This window comes from Hypanus sabinus, chromosome 6 (genome assembly GCF_030144855.1).
Source record: "Hypanus sabinus isolate sHypSab1 chromosome 6, sHypSab1.hap1, whole genome shotgun sequence".
In the NCBI taxonomy this organism is placed as follows: domain Eukaryota; kingdom Metazoa; phylum Chordata; class Chondrichthyes; order Myliobatiformes; family Dasyatidae; genus Hypanus; species Hypanus sabinus.
This window is the reverse complement of record NC_082711.1, coordinates 18,196,549-18,219,257: the sequence shown is the minus strand read 5'-3', so window position 1 is coordinate 18,219,257 and position 22,709 is coordinate 18,196,549.

The window sequence follows — 22,709 nt, the reverse complement described above, 5'->3', positions numbered from 1 at the left end:
GAAGAAAAAGATGGGGTCCGGTCACAGCGGGAATCTGGAAGCTGATGATAGTGGTCTACAAAGTGAAAAGAGACATAGAGAGAGTGGACAACGAGCTTTTTTCCCAAGATGAAAGTGGCTAACACTGGGGTCATTTTAAGCTGATTGGAGGAAAATATAGGGAGGGATGTCAGTGGTATGATCATTGCACAGTGAGTGTTGGGACCATGGAACACACTGCCACGGGTGGTGGCAGACACTGATATATTAGCGGCTTTTGAGAATCTCTTAGATGCTAGAGAATGGAAGGCTAGGTGGGAGGGGAGGGTTAGATTGATGGAGTAGGTTAAAAGGCCAGCACAACATTGTGGGCTGAAGGGCCTTATTGCGCCGTAATGTTCTATCATGGATTGTGGGACCTAGAGAGGTATAACGCTTGCAGGACGCATGGTAAAGGTGGTGGGGAGGGATGCCGAGGAACGCTGGGGAGCTGGAGGAGATCTCCAGGACAACCAGGGTGATTCCCGAACAGAACCATGAGGTGCGAGTTCTTGCTGGATCAGTCAGATTTGTGCTTTTATCCCTCGTGTAAACACTGTGCGAATGACCGCGCTGATTTATTGCTGGCAGGGGCCCTTGTGGATAAATAGCCCCAATAACACTAAATAATTCCCAAAGATGAACGAGCACAGAGAAACGATTGAGAATTCAAACTTAAAAGTAGCTCCCAAAGTAAATGGACAAGGAAAATATTGATTGCACACTTTCCAATGTTTTTATTCTCAATTATGAATTGATTTATTTCTTTTCACCAACAACTACCCAGTGGAGATATTCAGTTTGCTGTGCAGAGGAGTTAGCTATGACTCGAGCCTGTGTGGCAATGTCAGAATGTGACCTTTACAAAAGAGCACTTGGTGTTCAGTTCTCGTCACCTCACCCATGGCTGCGGGGTTATAGCTGGGAGCTTAACGTCCAAGGTTACACATTGTACCAGAAGAATAGGCAGGGAGGCAGAGGGGCGGCGTTGCTCTGTTGGTCAAAAATGAAATCAAATCATTAGAAGGAGGTGACATAGGGTCAGGAGGTGTTCGATCACTGTGGATACAGCTAAGGAACTGCAAGAGTAAAAAGACCCTGATGCAGGTTGTGCAGACCCTCAAACAGTAGTAAGGATGTGGTCTACAAATTACAATGGGAGCTAGAAAATGCATACCAAAAGGGCAATGTTACAATAGTCACGAGGGATTTCAGTGTGCAGGTAGATTGTGAAAATCAGGTTGGTGCTGGGTCACAGGAGGGGGAGCTTCTAGACTGCCTACGGGATGTTCAGTCTCCTGTGCTATGAAAAGGCTTTTTAGAGCAGCTCATGGTTGAGCAACTAAAGGATCAACTATTCTGGGCTGAACCAGATTAGAGAGCTTAAGGTATAAGAACCTTTAGGGGAAAGTGATCATAATATGAGCAAATTCACCCTGAAATTTGAGAAAGAGAAGCTGAAGTCAGATGTATCTGTATTATAGTGGAGTGAAGGGAATTACAGAGACATTAGGGAGAATTGATTGGAAAAGAACACTGGCAAGGATGAAGGCAGAGCAGCAATGGCAGCCATTTCTGGAAGCAATTCGTTTGGAAGGCACAGGATATATACACCCCAAAGAGGATGAAGTATTCTAAAGGAAAGATGACACAAACATATCTAACAAGAGAAGTCAAATTTAACATAAAAGCCTAAGAGAGGGCATATAATAGAGCAAAAATAAGTAGGAAGTTAGAGGATTGGGAAGCTTTTAAAAACCAACAGAAAGCAACTAAAAAGTCATTAAGAAGGTGAAGATTGAATAGGAAAGTAAGCTAGCCAATAGTATTAAAGAGGATACCAAATGTTTCTTCAGACATGTAAAGTGTAAAAGAGAGGAGAAAGTGGGTATCAGACTGCTGGAAGATAATGCTGGAGAACTAGTAATGGAGGACAAGGAAATGGTGGTTGAACTGAATAAGTATTTTGCATCCGTCTTCACTGCAGAAGGCACTAGCAATATGGTGGAAGTTCCAGCTGTCGGGGTGCATGAAGTGTGTGAAGTTAACATAACTAGACAGAAGGCTCTTGGGAAACTGAAAGGTCTGAAGGTAGATAAGTCACCTGGACCAGATGGTGTAAACTCCAGTGTTCGGAAGGAGGTGGCTGGAGAGATTGTGCAGGCATTAGAAATGATCTTTCAAGAATCACTAGATTCTGGCATGGGTCCAGAGGACTGGAAAATTACAAATGTCATTCCACTCTTCAAAAACGGAAGAAGGCAGAAGAAATGAAATTATAGGCCAGTTGGTTTGACCTCAGTGGTTGGGAAGATGTTGGAGTTGATTATTAAAGATGAGGCACATGATAAAATAGGTTGTAGTCAGCATGGGTTTCCTCAAGGGAAAATGTTGCCTGACAAACCTATTGGAACTCTTTGAAGAAATAGCAAGCAGGATAGACAGAGGAGAGTTGGTTGATGTTGTGCACTTGGATTTTCAGAAGGCCTTTGACAAGCTGCCACACATGAGGCTGCTTAACAAGCTATGAGCCCATGGTATTACAGGAAATATTCTAGCATGGATAAAGCAGTGGCTGATTGGCAGGAGGCAAAGAGTGGGAATAAAGGGAGCCTTTTCTGACTGGCTGCCAGTGACTAGTGGTGTTCCACAGGAGCCTGTGTTGGGACCAATTCTTTTACATCATATGTCAATGATTTGGATGATGGAACTGATGGCTTTGTTGCTAAGTTTGCAGATGATATGAAGATATGTGGAGGGGCAGGTAGTTCTGAGGAAGTAGAGAGGCTACAGAAGGGCTTAGAGAGATTAGGAGAATGAGCAAAGAAATGGCAGATGGAATATTGTGTGGGCAAGTGTATGGTCATGCACTTTGGTAGAAGAAATGAAAGGGTTGACTATTTTCAACATGGAGAGAAACTGCAAAAAACTGAGGTGCAAAGGGACTTGGGAGTCCTTGTGTAGGATTCCTTAAAGGTTAATTTGCAGGTTGAGTCAGTGGTGGGGAAGGCAAATGTGATGTCAGCATTCATTTCAAGAGGACTACAATATAAAAGTAAAGATGTAATGTTGAGACTTTATAAAACACTGGTGAGACCTCACTTGGAGTATTGTGAGCAGCTTTGGACTTATCTTAGAAAGGATGTGCTGAAACTGGAGAGGATTCAAAGGAGGTGCATGAAAATTATTCCAGGATTGAATGAGGAGTGACCTCATTGAAACCTATCGAATGGTGAAAGGCCTTGATAATGTGGATGTGGAGAGGATGGTTCCTATGGCGAGAGAATCTAAGACTAGAGGACACAGCCTCAGAATAGAGGGACGTTTTTTTTAGAATGGAGATGAGGAAGAAATTCTTTAGCCAGAAGGTGGTGAATCTGTGGAACTCTTTGCCTAAGCCAGGATTTATTGCCCATCCCTAGTTGCCCTTGAGAAGGTGGTGATAAGCTGCCTTCTTGAACCACTACAGTTCCTGAGGTGCAGGTACACCCACAGTGCTGTTAAGGAGGGAATTCCATAATTTTGACCCAGCAATTTGCTTCCAAGTCAGGATGGTGAGTGGCTTGGAGGGGGGTTTGCAAGTGGTGGTGTTTCCCAGGTATCTGCTGTTCTCGTCCTTCAAGATGGTAGTGTTCATGGGTCTGGTAGGTGCTTGCTTAGGAACTTTGGTGTGTTGTTGTAGTGTATCTTGTAGATAGCACACACTGCTGCAATTGTTAGTCAATGGTGGAGTGGTTGGATGCTTGTGGAAGGGGTACTAATCAAGTGGGCTGCCTTATTCTGGATGGTGTCAAGCTTCTTGAGTGTTGATCCCAGGGAAGTGGGAAGTGGCAAGTATTTCATTACACCCCTGACTTGAGCCTTGTAGTAGATGGAACGAGCTTCCAGTAGAAGTGGTAGAGGCAGGTTCGGTATTGTCATTTAAAGTAAAATTGGATAGGTATATGGACAGGAAAGGAATGGAGGGTTATGCGCTGAGTGCGAGTCAGTGGGACTAGGTGAGTGTAAGCGTTCGGCACGGACTAGAAGGGCCGAGATGGCCTGTTTCCGTGCTGTAATTGTTATATGGTTATATGATGGACAGGCTTTGGGGTGAGTTACATGCCACAGGATTCCCAGCCTTTGGCCTGCTCTGATAGCCACGATGTTTATATGGCTAGACCAGTTCAGTTTCCTGTCATTAGTAATCCCCAGGATGTTGATAGTAGGAGATTCAGTGATGGTGATGCCACTGAATGTCCAGGGACGATGGTTAGAGCCTCTCCTGTTGGAGATGGTCACTGCCTGGCACTGGTGTGGCTCAAATGTTACTTTATATGCTGACATATATGTACTTTGATCATAACTTTACTTTGAATTTTGAATTTATAATAATTTTTAAGTATTGCACTATACTGCTGCCACAAAACAAATTTCAAGGCATTTTGTGTAAATGATAATAAACCTGATTCTGATTCTGGGCTGCCAGCGGTAGCAGTCGATGCAGGTTCCATTGCAACATCTCAGAGAAGTTTGGTTAGTTGCATGGATAGGGGGGGTTGAGAGGGATGTTGTCTGGGTGCAGGTAAATGGGACTAAGCAGAAGATTCGGTCAGCTTGGACTAGATGGGCTGAATGGCCTATATTGTACTGTAATTCTATAAATCTTTCATGTTTGCTGCTGCTCTTTGCAAGCTGATTGACCTGCTAACATTTCTAACATTTTCTGTTTTTATTTATAAGGATGACACCAAGGCAGTCATGGTAACCCCATCAGAAAAGATTAAACAGGCTGAAGTAGAGCAGGGATTTTTAGCTGATGAAAGGGTTTCACATGATTTACAGAAATGATGGCAGAATCCAAAATGAGGGGCCATAACTGTCAGGCAGAAACTAAGTGATGCTTTGCTTCGAGCTGGTGAGAATGGGGAATGTGTCGAGGAATCGAAAGCCTAGATCACATAAAGGCGCTTGGCTATAACTCTCTCCAGAAAATCGTGAATTCTTCACAAAGCTTTGAATCCATGAAGGAGTTAAATGCATTTCACTAGTAGCTGGATGTGTACATAGGGAACAGAGAGCACTGTAGGCAAGGGTATGGAGCAGGAGAAGGGCAGGGATAAACCACAGAACGATGGGCCAGATGGTCCAATGCAATTGGCTGCCTGCGTGGTAATGAAGAATGTAGAACAGGCCATTCGGGCCACAATGTGATGGGGATCTCAGTGAAGCCTACAGGCCCCGACAGAGGAGACATGGAGAGGATGTTTCATACAGTGGGAGAGTCTAGGACCAGAGGACACAGCTTCAGACTATAAGTATGTCCCTTTAGAAAAGTGATGAGAAGGAATTTCCTCAGCCAGAGGGTGGTAAGTCTGTGGAATTCATTGCCACAGGTATGGCTGTGAAGGCCAAGTCATTGGGTGTATATAAAACAGAGTTTGGTAGGTCCTTGATCAGGGCATCAAAGGTGACAGGGAGAAGGCAGGAGACTGTGGGTAAGAAGGATAATAAATCAGCCATGACCAGCTGGGCCTAATTCTGCTCCTATATCTTATGGTCTTATGGCCGATTTATATTAAATGTCCTCTCCTTCTCTATCATCCATATCTCTCCATTCCCTTCACATTTATGTATCTCTCTAAAGGGAGCTTAAACTCCATTGAATTGTCTGCTACCAATACCCTCCCTAGTATCCCATTCCAGGGATTTACCACTTTCTGCCTCATGTTGCCTTTAACCTGCCTCTCTACCATTAAAAACATTTGCCCCAGCGTTTGGCGTTACTACCTTGTGGAACGATTCTGTGCAGTAGATCCATCCACTGTCCCCACTGGACTTCATGGACCATAAGACCATAAGATTTCGGAGCAGAATCAGGCCATTTGGCCCATTGAGTCTGCTTCAACATTTCATCATGGCTGATCCAATTTTCCTCTCAGCCCCAATCTCCCGTATCCCTTCAAGTCCTGACCAATCAAGAAGCTATCAACCTCTGCCTTAAATATACATAAAGGCTTGGTCTCCACAGCTGCCTGTGACAACGAATTCCACAGATTCACCATTCTCTGGCTAAAATTCCTCCTCATCTCCGTTCTAACTGGAGGTCCCTCTATTCTGAGGCTGTGTCCTCTGGTCTTAGACTCTCCCATCATAGGAAACATCCTCTCCACATCCACTCTATCAAGGCCTTTCAACATTCAATAGGTTTCAATGTGATCGTCCCTCATTCTTCTGAATTCTAGTGAATACAGGCCCAGAGCCATCAGACGCTCTTCATATGACCAGCCTTTCAATTCTGGGATCAATTTTGTAATACTCCTTTGAACCCTCTCCAGTTTCAGCACATCCTTTCTAAGACAAGGGGCCCAAAACTGCTCACAATACTGGACCCTGACTTTGATCAGTCACTGACTGTGTGGTTGCTGCCTGGGCATCAGCCTCCCTCCCCATGTTAAACAAAGTCACACACTGGCGTTCTCCATGAAGAAAATCCACTCTAACGTCCCGGATGTGTAGACACTAGACACGGCCACCTGAGGACCCACCGATGGACAGACTCTTAGGAGAACATCATAATGTGATTACCACATCATAGTAATAAACACATTACTATTTTGCTTATTTGTCAAAGTTGAGACCAGGAGGGGAAACTGTGTAAGGGGCTACCAGACAAAGAATTGATCACAGCTCTGGAAATGAGGGCATGGCTAATGTGATTATTGTCAATGGATGGAATGAAATATTTTGATGATAAAGAAAACTTACTGATACCTTTTAGGCTCCAGCCCTGGGCAATGAATCAGGGATGACTTGATTTAAATCAAAAGGAGACAAGCTATAGTCCAATTAATGCTGACATCCTGCATTTATAAATTGCCCGACTTAAAACAAATAGATAATTTATGCCTCTCTCACCAACGTGCAACCTATTTTGTTGTCTCTGTCGTGTCACGTACATTATCCGGATTCTCAAAGTCAAGCTGGATTTGATCCTCACGGACACCCACACTCGACCTTGTGGTTCAGACGCTGGTTAATTTCTCCCTGTGTGGAAGCATTCGTTGGGGTAAAGTATGTGAGCTTTAATTTGCCAGATTAACTGCAGTACCCTGAAGATGAGTAATTTTTTTGACAGAAAATGCAACCTCACCGCAGAGCCATGGTGGTGGCACGAGCAGGGGAAGTGTAAGAAGGAGGGACTGTGATATTTCCGACTGACCGTGGGTCCATCACAGGCACATCGCTGCATCTCGGAGTTACTGTGTTATAGAGTGATTCAGTGTGGAAACAGACCCGTTGAAGGGACTTGGCCAGAAACGTCAATTCTTCATCCATTTCCATAGATGTTCCGGCATATTGTGCGCAACACACACAAAATGCTGGAGGAATTCAGCAGGCCAGGCAGCATCTATGGAAAAAAGTACAGTCTAAAACCCTTCAGCAGAACCGGAGGAGAAAAAGCCGAGGAGTAGATTTAAAGGTGGGGTGAGGGGAGAGAGACAAACTGGCGATGAAGGCACGTTCCCAGAAAGGAGACATGGCTGCAGTAGCGGGCCTGGGTAGGCACGTGGTCAAGGAGTTGGAGGGCAGGCAGGGACCGCAGCGGGAGGAGCAGTGACAGAGAGTTCCACTGAACTCCTGTCGAAGGGAAGAATTAAACTTCTTCAGGTTTGGCATCCCTGGAAGCGACTGCGCAGAGGAGTAATCAAATGGAAAATCTGCAGATGCTGGAAATCTGAGCAGCACACACACAGGAGCTCAGCAGGCCAGGATTTTGTGTGAGTTGCTCTGGATTTCCAGCATCAGCAGAATTCCTTGTGCTTATGACTTGCATGCCAACCTCTCCCCACCTTCTCATTCTGGCATCATTCCCCTTTCTGATGAAGGGTCTCAGCCAGAAACATCAACTGTTTATTCATTTCCATAGATACTGCCTGACCTGCTGAGTTCCTCCAGCATTTTGTGTGCGTGGCTTAGAATAAAGGCAAGGCCTTCTTACATCCGACTAAATCGTCTCCTATCAAGGATCAGCCTAATCTGCCATCAACATTCACATGTGTTAGGAATTTGCTGGGGTGTGTTGGCACGACGTTACCGATAAAACACGGGTGACATGATAGCATTAGTGAAATGGTTTACATCCAGGCCACCCATTTCCATTCCTACATGTCAGTTCATTGTCTCCTCTTCTGTCACAAAAAGGACCCCTCAGCGAGGAGGAACAACACTTTATATTCCAACCCGATGCCACAAACATCGATTTCTCCTGGTATTATTTTTTTTCCTTTTTTCCTTTTCTTCCATTCTCCACTCTGGCCCCTTACCTCTTCTCCTCACCTGCTTATCACCTCCCCCTTCCTCTCCTTCCTCCCCTTCTCCCATGGTTCACTCTCCTCTCTGATCAGCTTCCTTCTTCGCCAGACTTTTACCTTTTCCACCCATCTGGCATCGCCTATCACTTTCTAGCTAGTGCTCCTTCCCTTCCTCAAACATTTTCTAATTCTGGTTCTTCCCCCTTCCTGATGAAGGGTCTCAGCCCAGGGTGGTGACTACTATTCATTTTTGTAGATACTGCCAGATCTGAGCTCCCCCAGCATTTTGTGTGTGTTTCCACAGCACTTTCCCCATTCCACATTCCTTTCTGATCAGATCCTGTCATCTGCAGCCTTTTGACCTTTCTACCAATCACTTCCTGGTACTATCCCCACTCTCCCCTCCCCCATCTGCCTATCGTTTTCTTTGTTTAGAGATAGTCTCACGGTCGCAGAAAAGGAGGAAGCAGTGGACGGATTGTCTACTGAATCTCTGTGGGTGGAAGTTAGGAACAGGAAGGGGTTTGTAACTCTACTGGGTGCTTTTATTGACCACCCAATAGTAATAGGGACATCGAGAAGCAGATAGGGAGACAGATTCTGGAAAGGTGTAATAATAACAGGGCTGTCATGGTGGGAGATTTTAATTTCCCAAATATCAATTCTCATCTCCCTGAGCAAAGGGTTTAGATGGGGTGGAGTTTGTTAAGTGTGTTCAGGAAGGTTTCTTGACATTGTTACGAAATCCCGTAACTGGATCACTTACCAGCAAAGATAGAGAGGTCCGTTGAAGTTTGACGGTACTATTTTCAAAAGTCTTTATTTATGAAAGGGGCACAAACATAAGATTAATACAAACATTCAGATAATATACGTCATCAATACTCAATCTAAAAGCACGGGTCTAATAATAATCATCAATAAGAAACGGCTCGATCATTTGTCTAGGGGATAATATATTGTCCGATGGAAATATAAAAGTCACTCAAATTCCTGCAGGCTTCTGGCTTTCAGCGGGGGGGGGGGGGGGGGACTGCTGGGTTTTCACTTGTTGGAGAGAGAGAGAGAGATTGGTGAGAAAAGAAAACTTGCCCGGGTCTTTATGAAGCAAATACATTGAATCAGGGGAGCGGGCTTCACTGTTGTTGGCTAAAAGCGGTTTTCCGTGATTCCAGCCACAGACTCCAGGCCCGGAATCCAACGCACGTGGCTTCCTTCAAAATGGCTTCCCGCTACTACGGGATCGCTAGCGTGTCTTCTGGTGCGTCTGAAGGGGTTGTTCCCCCCCCAGACCCTCCTTTATACTTCCTCACGGGGTCTCGGGTGTCAATCAGGTTGGGATGATGCAATCTCTCTCTCAACCAGCCCACTTTGCCCGAGGGCTTAGACGTGGTCTCCATGAGACAATAGTCAATGTCGCCTTATTTTGCATCGCGGTGGAATGCGGTATTCGGCACGTCTCTCTCTCTCCCACTTCCTGGGTCTACTGACCCTCCCTCAACTAGTGCTCTTGCGATTCTCACAAAGGAGGGGGCTACGGACATAACAACATAATATGTAGATAAGCCTACAAGAGGAGAGTCTGTACCTGATCTGGTATTGGGAAATGAACCTGGTCAGGTGTCAGATCTCTCAGTGGGAGAGCATTTTGGAGACAGTGATCATAATTCTATCTCCTTTACAATAGTATTGGAGAGGGATAGGAACAGACAAGTTAGGAAAGTGTTTAATTGGAGTAAGGGGAAATATGAAGCTATCAGGCAGAAACTTGGAAACATAAATTGGGAACAGATCTTCTTGGGGAAGTGTATGGCAGAAATGTGGCAAATGTTCAGGAGATATTTGAATGGCGTTCTGCAAAGTTACATTCCAATGAGACAGGGAAAGGATGGTAGGGTTCAGGAACTGTGGCGTATAAAGGCTATTGAAAATTTAGTCAAGAAGAAAAGAAAAGCTTACAAAAGGTTTAAAAAACTAGGTAATGGCAGAGATCTAAAAGATTATAAGGCTAGCAGGAAGGAGCTTAAGAATGAAATTAGGAGAGCCAGAAGAGGCCATGAGAAGCCCTTGGCAACCAGGGTTAAGGAAACCCCAAGGCATTCTACAAGAATGTGAAGAGCAAGAGAATAAGACATGAGAGAATCAGACCAATAAAGTGTGTATGGAACCGGAGGAGATAGAAGAGGTACTTAATGAACACTTTGCTTCAGTGTTCACTACAGAAAAAGATCATTGTGATTGTAGGGATGAATTACAGTGGACTGAAAAGCTTGAGCATATGGACATTAAGAACGAGGATGTGCTGGAGCTTTTGGAAAGCATCAAGTTGGATAAGTCTCCGGGACCGGACAAGATGTACCCCAGGCTACTGTGCGAGGCAAGGGAGGAGACTGCTGAGCCTCTGGAATGATCTTTGTATCATCAATGGGGATGAGATCTGTTCCAGCAGATTGGAGGGTTGCAGATGTTATTCCCTTATTCAAGAAACGGAGTAGAGATAGCCCAGGAAATTATAGACCAGTGAGTCTTACTTCAGTGGTTAGTAAGTTGATGGAAAAGATCCTGAGAGGCAAGATTTATTAACATTTGGAGAGGCATAATATGATTAGGAATAGTCAGCATGGCTTTGTCAAAGGCTGGTCATGCCTTACGAGCCTGATTGAATTTTTTGAGGATGTGACTAAACACATTGAAGGAAGAGCAGTAGATGTTGTGTATATGGATTTCAGCAAGGCATTTGATAAGGTACCCCATGCAAGGCTTATTGAGAAAGTAAGGAGGCATGGGATACAAGGGGATATTGCTTTGTGGATCCAGAACTGGCTTGCCCACAGAAGGCAAAGAGTGGTTGTAGACACATTCTGCATGGAGGCCAGAGACCAGTGGTGTGCCTCAGGGATCTGTTCTGGGACTCTGACTCTTTGTGATTTTTATAAATGACCTGGATGAGGAAGTGGAGGGATGGGTTAGTAAGTTTGCTGATGACACAAAGGTTGGGGGTGTTGTGGATAGTGTGGAGGGCTGCCAGGGGATACAAAACTGGGCTGAGAAGTTGCAGATGGAGTTCAACCCAGGTAAGTGTGAGGTGGTTCATTTTGGTATATATGATGGCAGAATATTATGGTAAGACTCTTGGCAGTATGGAGGATCAGAGAGATCTTGGGGTCCGAGTCTATAGGTCACTCAAAGCAGCTACGCAAGCTGACTGTGTGGTTAAGAAGGCATATGGTGCATTAGCCTTCATCAATCATGGGATTAAGTTTAAAAGCCGAGAGGTAATGTTGCAGCTATATAGGACCCTGGTCAGACCCCACTTGGAGTACTCTGCTCAGTTCTGGTCGCCTCACTACAGGAAGAACGTGGAAACCATAGAAAGGGAGCAGAGGAGATTTACAAGGATGTTGCCTGGATTGTGGAGCATGCCTTATGAGAATAGGTTGAGTGAACTCGGCCTTTTCTCCTTGGAGCGACGGAGGATGAGAGGTGACCTGATAGAGGTGTATAAGATGATGAGAGGCATTGATCGTGTGGATAGTCAGAGGCTTTTTCCCAGGGGTGAAATGGCTAGCATGAGAGGGCACAGTTTTAAGGTGCTTGGAAGTAGGTACAGAGGAGATGTCAGGGGTAGGTTTTTTACGCAGGGAGCAGTGAGTGCATGGAATGGGCTGCTGGCAACGGTGGTGGAGGCGGATATGATGTCTTCTAAGAGACTCCTGGATAGGTACATGGAGCTTAGAAAAATAGAGGGCTATGGGTAACCCTAGGTAATTTCTAATGTAAGGACATGTTCAGCAGAGCTTTGTGGGCTGACGGGCCTGTATTGTGCTGTAGGTGTTCTATGTTTCAATGTTTCTATACACCATGATAAGCAGCCCTTCCAACCCATCGAGCCCATGCTGTCTGATTAAACCCAATGACATATTAACCTAGCAACCAGCAGGTCTCTGGGATGTGCAAGGAAACTGGGGCACCCAGAGGAGAAAGTACAGACTCCTTGCAAATTCAAACCTAATTGTCATTCAGACTTGCACAGGAATGCAGCAGATGAAACAGTGTTTCTCTGGCACCACAGTGCAAAATATACTACCAACAGTCACACACAGCACATATAGTTACCTCAGCAGAAAAAGCACAAAAAAACAATATAGTCCGTCTCTGAGTGTCCTGGCCTGTTGATGGATGCTGCATGAATGTTGTCGTGAAGGCACATTTCTGCAAGAACAACTCATCAGACATTAGTGCAGCTGCAGACGGTCGCAATCCAGCTTGTCCTTCACTGAACGAACACTGGTGGTCTGCGGCAGAAGTTAAACCCGGCTCGCTGTAATGCATTAGGATACGCACCTCGCCTCCAATCTGTACCCCCTGACCTCGATCTACGTCTCCTAGAGCAACAGGAAAATTTTTACCTTTGCTGTTTCCAATTGTGGCAGATTACACAGGGCAGAGTGATATGCATTAAAAAAAATCTCTGCCCGGAATACATAAACTAACGGCTCACAGTCTCTGCGCAGAGTTATTTGTTTAGATCATCGGAACAGCAGGTAACGGTGATAGGAAGCTGAACACTTCCTTCTTCTCAACACCCTGGTGTCATTGTCAAACACTCCCACACTAGCCACCGTGCGTGCTGGCTTATTACAATCTGGAAACTAATTATGAAATTTCAAAGATGTTACTCTGTCAGAGAATGATGCTACTGGAAGTGTGAGTGATCTTGTCTACTATTTTAATCACTGGTAGAAGATGCAGATTGTCAATTCTGTCCCTAATATGAGAAGTTAGATGATTCACAATTTGCAAGCGTGTGGAGTTCGGCCAGTGAGAACAGCGGGAAGATTTGAAAGAGAGCAGAGTTAGAAAGGTTATTTCTTCGGCAGGTTGAACGGGGCATGACTGCACAAGTGCATGGAGTTCGGCCAGTGAGAACAGCGGGAAGATTTGAAAGGAAGACAGATTTACAGAGCGAGTGACAGAGTAGTGGGAGACAGGGTAGGAAGGTTTGGCTCAATGGGGCTTTGGCAATAAAGAGTTGAGGACAGGTAGATTATCTGTTTATAGTAAAGACAGAGAATGTGTGTGAAGCCAGTTTTCTCTGCTCGGTGTCAGATGTGGAAGGTCCTGGAGACTCCCAGCCTCCTGGACAACAACGTCTGCACCAGGTGTGTCAAGCTGCAGCTCCTTAGGGACCGCATTAGGGAACTGGAGATGCAGCTCGATGAGCTTCGCCTGGTCAGGGAGAGCGAGGAGGTGATAAGAGAGGGGTTATAGGCAGATAGTCACCCTGGGACCACAGGAGACAGACAGGTGGGTCACAGTCAGGAGAGGGAAGGGCAAGAAGCGGGTACTAGAGAGTACCCCAGTGGCTGATCCCTTAACGATAAGTACTCCTGTTAAAGTACTGTTGGGGAGGGTGGCCTACCTGGGGGAAGCAACAGTGGCTGTGCCTCTGGCACAGAGTCTGTCCCTGTCACTCAGAATGGTAGGGAAGGGAAGAGGAAGGCAGTAGTGATAGGGGACTCTGTAGTTAGGGGGTCAGACAGGTGATTCTGTGGACACAGGAAAGAAGCACGGATGGTAGTTTGCCTCCCAGGTGCCAGGGTCCAGGATGTTTCTGATTGCATCCACAATATCCTGAAGTGGGAAGGAGAACAGCCAGAGGTCGTGGTACATATTGGTACCAATGACATAGGTAGGAACAGGGAAGAGGTCCTGAAAACAGACTACAGTGAGTTAGGAAAGAAGTTGAGAAGCAGGACCTCAAAGGTAGTAATCTCGGGATTACTGCCTGTGCCACGTGACAGTGAGAATAGGAATAGAATGAGGTGGAGGATAAATGCATGGCTGAGAGATTGGAGCAGGGGGCAGGGATTCAGATTTCTGGATTATTGGGACCTCTTTTGGGGCAGGTGTGACCTGTACAAAAAGGACGCTTTGCACTTGAATCCCCGGGGGACCAATATCCCAGTGGGAAGGTTTGCTAAGGCTACTGGGGAGAGTTTATACTAGAGTTACTGGGGGGTAGCAACTGAACTGAAGTGACAGAGGAAAGGGAGTTTGCCTCACAAATAGAGAAAGTTTGGAGATAGTGTGAGAGGGAGGATAGGCAGGTGATAGAGAAGGGATGAACTCAGACCGAAGGCTTGAGATGTGTCTATTTTAATGCAAGGAGTATTATGAACAAAGCGGATGAGCTTAGAGTGTGGATCAGTACTTGGAGCTATGATGTGGTGGCCATTACAGAGACGTGGATGGCTCAGGGGCAAGAATGGTTACTTCAAGTGCCAGGCTTTAAATGTTTCAGAAAGGACAGGGAGGGAGGCAAAAGAGGTGGGGGCGTGGCACTGTTGATCAGAGATAGTGTCATGGCTGCAGGAAAGGTGGACACCATGGAGGGATTGTCTACGGAGTCTCTGTGGGTGGAGGTTAGGAACAGGAAGGGGTCAATAACTTTACTGAGTGTTTTTTATAGGCCGTAACAGGGACATCGAGAAGCAGATAGGGATTCAGGTTCTGGAAAGGAGTAATAATAACAGAGCTGTCGTGGTGAGAGATTTTAATTTCCCAAATGTCGATTGGCATCTCCCTAGAGCAAGGGGTTTAGATGGGGTGGAGTTTGTTAGGCATGTTCAAGAAGGTTTCTTGACACAATATCTACATATTGCATATAAGCCTACGAGAGGAGAGGCTGGACTTGATCTGGTATTGGGAAATGAACCTGGTCAGGTGTCAGATCTCTCAGTGGGAGAGCTTTTTGGAGACAGTGATCACAATTCTATCTCCTTTACAATGGCATTGGAGAGAGATAGGAACAGACAAGTTAGGGAAATTCCGATGAGACAAGGATAGGATGGTAGGGTACAAGATCTGTGGTGCACAAAGGCTAGTCAAGAAGAAAAGAAGAGCTTACAAAAGGTCCAAAAAACTAGGTAATGATATGAATCTAGAAGATTATAAGGCTAGCAGGAAGGAGCTTAAGAATGAAAATAGAAGAGCCAGAAGGGGCCATGAGAAGGCCTTGGCAGACAGGATTAAGGAAAACCCCAAGGCATTCTACAAGTATGTGAAGAGCATAAGACATGACAGAATAGGACCAATTAAGTGTGACAGTGGGAAAGTGTGTATGGAACCGGAGGAAATAATGGAGTTACTTAATGAATATTTTACTTCAGTATTCGCTGCAGAAAAGGATCTTGGTGATTGTAGTGATGACTTGCAGCAGACTGAAAAGTTTGAGAATGTAGATATTAAGAAAGAGGATGTGCTGGAGCTTTTGGAAAGCATCAAGTTGGATAAGTCACCTGGACCGGACAGGATGTACCCCAGGCTACTGTGGGAGGTGAGGGAGGAGATTGTTGAGCCTCTGGCAATGATCTCTGCATCATCAATGAGGACGGGAGAGGTTCCGGAGGATTGGAGGGTTGCAGATGTTGTTCCTTTATTCAAGAAAGGGAGTAGGGATAGCCCGGGAAATTACAGACCAGTGAGTCTTACTTCAGTGGTTGGTAAGTTGATGGAGAAGATCCTGAGAGGCAAGATCATGAACATTTGGAGAGGCATAATATGATCAGGAAATCAGGAATAGTCAGCATGGCTTTGTCAAAGGCAGCTCGTGTCTTACGAGCCCGATTGAACTTATTGAGGATGTGACTAAACACATTGATGAAGGTAGAGCAGTAGATGTAGTGTATACTGTTATGAATGCAACCACAGCTCTGAGGGGCCAAAGGGTGCAGGGTAGCCCCCTCCTTTGTGAGAATCACAAGATCACTATTGAGTCCGTTCAGGAGACCCAGGAAATGGGAGAGAGAGAAGTGCCAAATACCTCATTCCACCGCGATGCAAAATAATGCGACATTGACCATTGTCTCCTGGAGACCACGTTTGTGGATTGGAGACTATGCTACGTGCAAGCCCTTGGGCAAAGTGGGCTGGTTGAGAGAGAGATTGCATCATCCCAACCTGATTGACATCTGAGACCCCGTGAGGAAGTATAAAAGAGGCTCTGGGGGAACAACCCCTTCAGACGCACCAGAAGAAACGCTAACGATCCCGTAGTAGCGGGAAGCCATTTGAAGGAAGCCACGTGCATTGGAATCCGTGGCTGGAATCACGGAAAACCGCTTTTAGCTAACAACGGGGAAGCCCGCTCCCCTGATTCAATGGATTTGCTTCATAAAAGACCCGGGCAAGTTTCTTTTCTCACCAATCTCTATCTCTCTCTCTCTCCAATAAGTGAAAACCCAGCGTTCCCCCAAAAGGCTGAAGCCTGCAGGAACTGAGTGACTTTTATATTTCCATCGGACAATATATTATCCCCTAGATAAACGATCGAGCTGTTTCTTATTGATGGTCATTATTAGACCCGTGCTTTTAGATTGAGTAGTGATGATGTACACTATCTGAATGTTTGTATTAATCATATTTTTGTGCCCCTTCACAAATAAAGACTTTTAAAAATAGTACCATCAGACTTCAACAGACCTCTCTATCTTTGCTGGTAAAGTGATCCAGTTACGGGATTTCATAACAATATGGATTTCAGTAAGGTTTATTGAGAAAGTAAAGAGGCATGGGATCCAAGGGAACATTGCTTTGTGGATTTGTAATTGTTATATGGTTATATGGATCTAGAACTGGCTTGCCCACAGGAGGCAAAGAGTGGTTGTAGATCGATCATATTCTGCATGGAGTTCAGTGACCAGTGGTGTGCCTCAGGGATCTGTTCTGGGACTCCTATACTTTGTGATTTTTATAAATGACCTGGATGAGGAAGTGGAGGGATGGGTTAGGTAATTTGCTCATGACACAAAGGTTGGGTGTGTTGTGGATAGTACTGAGGACTGTCAAAGGTTACAACTGGACATTGATATGATGCAAAACTGGGCTGAGAAGTGGCAAATGGAGTTCAACCCAGATAAGTGTGAAGTGGTTCATTTCGATAGGTCAAATATGATGGCAGAATATAGTATTAATGGTAAGACTCTTGACAGTGTGGAGGATCAGAGGGATCTTGGGGTCCGAGTCCATAGGACACTCAAAGCTGCTACGCAGGTTGACTCTGTGGTTAAGAAGGCATATGGTGCATTGGCCTTCATCAATCGTGGGATTAAGTTTTAAAGCCGAGAGGTAATGTTGCAGCTATATGGGACCCTGGTCAGACCCCACTTGGAGTACTGTGCTCAGTTCTGGTCACCTCACTACAGGAAGGATGTGGAAACCATAGAAAGGGTGCAGCGGAGATTTACAAGTTAGTTGCCTGGATTGGGGAGCATGCCTTATGAGAATAGGTTGAGTGAACTCGGCCTTTTCTCCTTGGAGCGACGGAGGAAGAGAGGTGACTTGATAGAGGTGTACAACATGATGACAGACATTGACCGTGTGGATAGTCAGAGGCTTTTCCCCAGGGCTGAAGTGGTTAGCAGCAGAGGGCGTAGTTTTCAGGTGCTTGGAAGTAGGCACAGAGGAGATGTCAGGGGTATGACTTTTTACGCAAAGAGCGGTGAGTTCATGGAATGGGCTGCCGGCGATGGTGGTGGAGGTGGAAACGATCGGGTCTTTTCAGAGACTCCTGGATAGGTACATGGAGCTTAGAGAAATAGAGGGCTATGGGTAACCCTAGGTAGTTCTCAGGTAAGGACATGATCGGCACAGCTTTGTGGGCCGAAGTGCCTGTATTGTGCTGTAGGTTTTCTATGTTTCTATGTTTTAACAATCCTTACACTATTCTCTTGAAATGCATAAGACTGTTAAGGCAACAGTCAAATATACTTAGTGGCCATTTAGTTAGGTTCCTCCTGTATGCAATAAAGTGACCATTAAACGTAACTTCTGCTGTTGTAGCCCATCCATTTCATGGTTTGTGATCTTATGCATTCAGAGATGCTCTTCTGCACATCACTGTTATTATACATAATTATTTGAGTTAGTGTTGCCTTCCTGTCAGCTTGAACCAGTTTGGCCATTCTCCTCCCAACTCACTCATTAACAAGGTGTTTTTGTCCTCAGAGCTGCCACTCGCTGGATGTTGTTTTGTTTTTCACACCATTCTCTGTAAACTCTAGAGACTGTTGTGTGTGAAAATGTTAGGCAATCAGCAGTTTCTGAGATACTCAAACCACTCCATCTAGCACCAACAATCATTCCACGGTCAAAGTCATTTAGGTCACATTTCTTCCCCATTCTGAAGTTTAATCTGAACAGCTGAATCTCTTGATGTTTTTATGCACTAAGTTGCTACCACATGATTGGCTGATTAGATATTTGCATTAATAAGGAGGTGTAAAGGTGTAACTAACAAAGTGGCCGCTAAGTATACATTGAGAAATTTGGAGAGATGTATATTTATCGGTGCCTTTTCAGGTTTTCCGAGGGGCATAACTGACTTAATACCAGAAGGCATAATTTTATGGTGATTGGTGGGAAGTATTGCATGGATGTCAGAGGTAATTTTGTTATGAGAGACCAAAAGACAATAAGACATAAGAGCAGAATTAGGTGACTCAGCGCATCAAGTCTGCCCCGCCATTCCATCGTAGCTGGTTTACTATCCCTCTCAAACCCCGTTCTCCTGCCTTCTCCCTGTAATCTTTGATGCTGAGTAACCAAGAACCCGTCAAGTTCCACTTAAATTCACCCAATGACATGGCCTCCACAGCCATCGGTGGCAATGATTTCCACAGATTCACTGCCCTCTGGCTAGAGAAATTCCCCCCCACCTCAGTTCTAAATGGATGTCCCTCTATTCTGAGGCTGTGTCCTCTGGTCCTAAACTCACCCACTGCAGAAAAAAATCTCCCATCCACTCCATCCTGACCTTTCAATATTCAACTGGTTTCACAGAGATCTTCTCCCCCCCCCCCACCCCACCCAATTCTTCTGAACTCTAGTGAGTAAAGGTCCAGACTCACCGAAAGGACCCATTCATTCCCAGAAACATTCTCACGAATCTCCTCTGGATCTTCTCCAATGCCGGCTCATCTTCTAGATAAGCGGCTCAAAGTTGGTTGCAATATTCCAAGTGTGGTATGACCAATGCCTTACAAATCCTCAGCATGACACCCTTGCTTTTATATTCTAGTCCCCTCAAAATAAATCCTAACAATTCATTTGCCCTCCTCAACACTGACTCAAGCTGCAAGTTAACCTTTAGGGAATCCTGTACAAGGACTCCCAAGGTCCTTTGCAGCTCTGATTTTTGAATTTTCTCCCAATTTAGAACATAATCTACACCTTTATTTCTTTTACCAAAGTGCATGACCATACACTCCCCTAAGCTATTTTCAATCTGTCACTTCTTTACCCATTCTCCCAATCTGTCCAAGTCTTTCTGCAGACTGCCTGCTTCCTCAACACTACCTGCCCCTCCATGTATCTTTGTATCATCTTCAAACTTGGCAACACAGCCATCAATTCTGTCATCCAAATTATTGACATATAATGTGGAAAGAAGCAGTCCCAACAGCGACCCCGGCGGAACACCACTAGTCACCAGCAGTCAACCAGAATGGGTCTCCGTTATTCTGACACTTTATTTCCCGCCAGTCAGCCAACCTTATATCCAATCCAGTAATTTTCCTTTAATACAATGGGCTCTATCTTGTTAAACAGCCTCATGTGCAGCACCTTTCAAAGGCCTCCTGAAAATCCAAATCCACTGACTCTCCTTTGTTTATCCTGCTTGTCATTTCCTCAAAAAACTCTTACAGATTTGTCAGGTAAGATTTCCCCTGAAGGAAACCGTGCTTCTTTATCATTTGCCTCCAAGTACCCCGAAACCTCATCCTTAATAATGGGCTCCAACATCTTCCCAACCACTGAAGTCAGGCTAAGTGGCCTACAATTTCCTTTCTTCTACCTCCCTCTCTTCTTAAAGAGAGGAGAGACATTTGCAATTTTCAAGTGCTCCGGAACCATTCCAGAAACTAATGATTCCTCAAAGATCATTCCTAATGCCTCCACAATCTGTTCAGCTTTCTTTCAGAACCCCGGGGTGTACACCATCTGACTTATCTACTTTCAGACTTCCACAGTGATGCAAAATGCATTAAAGTTCTGCAGTTTCTTTGTTCCCCATGATCACCTCTCCACTGTCATTATCCAGCAGTCTCACCTTTCTATTATCCTTAATATATCTGAAGAAAGTTTTGGTATATTCTTTGAAATGTTTGGCTAGCTTACCTTCACATTTCACCACTACTCACTGGCAGCCAACCAGAAAAGGATCCTTTTATTCCCATTCGCTGCCTCCTACTGATCAGCCAATGCTCTAAGCATATAACAAACAGGAGACAATGTGCAGAGGCAGGAAATCCAAGCAACACACACAAAATGCTGGAGCAAAATGTTATATCAATGACTGCATTGGTGCTGCTTTCTGCACCCGTGCTGAACTCATAGACTTCATCCACTTTGCCTCCAACTTCCACCCTGCCCTCAAGTTCACCCGGTCCGTTTCTGACACCTCCCTTCCCTTTCTCGATCTCACTGTCTCGATCTCAGAAGACAGCTTACCCACAGTATATATTTCAAACCCACAGACTCTCACAGCTACCTGGACTACCCCTTGTCCCACCCTGCTACTTGGAAAAAATGCCATTAGTCCGTGAGCCAGGACCCCAAATTTAGGCCATCTGGGGGGATAATTCTGGCAGTGATTTTTGGCAAGGTATGCGCCCCTAGTGCTAGAAAATATGTGATAGATTGCAGTGGTGGTAGCTTCCTCAAATCATTAATAGACCATGTCAACGACCCGACAGAAGTTGAACAATCTGCTGCAAATTTCACTCTCAGCTGAGCTGATAACCCAGTGGGCAGACTCTCTGGAACACGCCCATCACAACAATGGAGATCTATCCGCATTCTGGATATCGTACATTGACATGGTAGAGAACGTTGTACCTGGGCTTCTGTGTGCCTCTCGTGAGGGGGTTGAACCTCCATGCTATAAGAACCATGATCCCCTGGTGCTTTGCCTGTGATAAGATGTCCCCTTACTCTGCTCAGATGATGAGCCTCCCAGTGAGGGAACACTTCTCTTGTGAGTCTGTTGGGGTCATCTTTTGCATCCGGTGCTCCCGGGTACGTCGACGCAGATTGGGGGGGCCGCTTCATCAAGCACCTCCGCTCCGTCCGCCACAACAGACAGGATCTCCTGGTTGCCACCCACTTCAACTCTGCTTCACATTCACATTCGGATATGTCCATTCATGGCCTCCTCTACTGCCATGATGAGACCAAACTCAGGTTGGAGGGGCAACACCTCATATACCTTCTGGGTAGTCTCCAGCCCCTTGGCATGAACGTCGAATTCTCCAACTTCCGGTAATTCCCTCCCTCTCCCTTCCCCCATCCCAGTTTCACTCTGCCTCCTCCTCCAGCGGCCTATCACCTCTCTCATGGTTCTGCCTCCTTCTACTACCCATAGTGCTTTCCCCTTACATTCCTTCTTCACCTTTCCTGCCTATCCCCACCCCCTTACTGGTCTTTCACCTGGCACCTGTGCGGACAGGAGGAACAAGGGTCGATGACCCACTGGCTTCGCAAATGGCTCTGACCAGAGCTCGAGGTCTGGTGCTTGGGATCAGCCCGCCCTAAGGTTGATAACAAGAAATGAAGCCTAATGGTTGAATAGGAGGTCTGGAATTTAAAGTCCATTGGCCAGAGCTCCAAGCCTTCAGCAACAATTCCCTGACCCTGGGAAATCCACTGGCCCTCATCCTTGGTGATCTGCTGGTCGGATATCCAGCTAGATGTCCTGGCCCAGCCCGCAGACGTCCCCATCTGTATTGCTAACTTTTCAACATGGAGTGGAGACTTAAGACTCTGGCCAGTCCTCTAAATCCCCAATATCTCTGTCACTAAAACCCTAACCCAAACCCTAACTCTCTTCTCTGTCCCTAAACCATCCCGTGAACTCAAAAAAAAAGTGAAGAAACTCTTCAGCTGAGCCACGACTTAAATGGAGGGTGCAAGGTGCAGCTTGGCGCCATGTCAAACCCTTCCTCAGAGAGCTGACTGCCCTGAATAAGAGCCTCAAATAGATTGGAGTGGCATGGTAGCATAGTGGTTAGCACAATGTATAAAAGTATAGACAAGCCAGGTTCAATTCCCCCCACTGCCTGTAAGGAGTTTGTACGTTCTCCCCGTGACTGTGTGGGTTTCCTCCGGGTGCTCTGGTTTCCTCCCATAATCCAAAGACGTACACCAGGGCGCTGACTCCACCAGGTGCCTGGCATATCACTGTTGCTGAAGAGCTGATTCTGAAGGGCCTAAATGAAGTATTAACCACCCTCCACTCAAAGACACAAACAGGCAGAGACCATTGGAGTTCTGCACCAGAAGTTATCCTGATGCAGGTCAACACCAGTATGTTTACAATCGACTATCAGATAACTT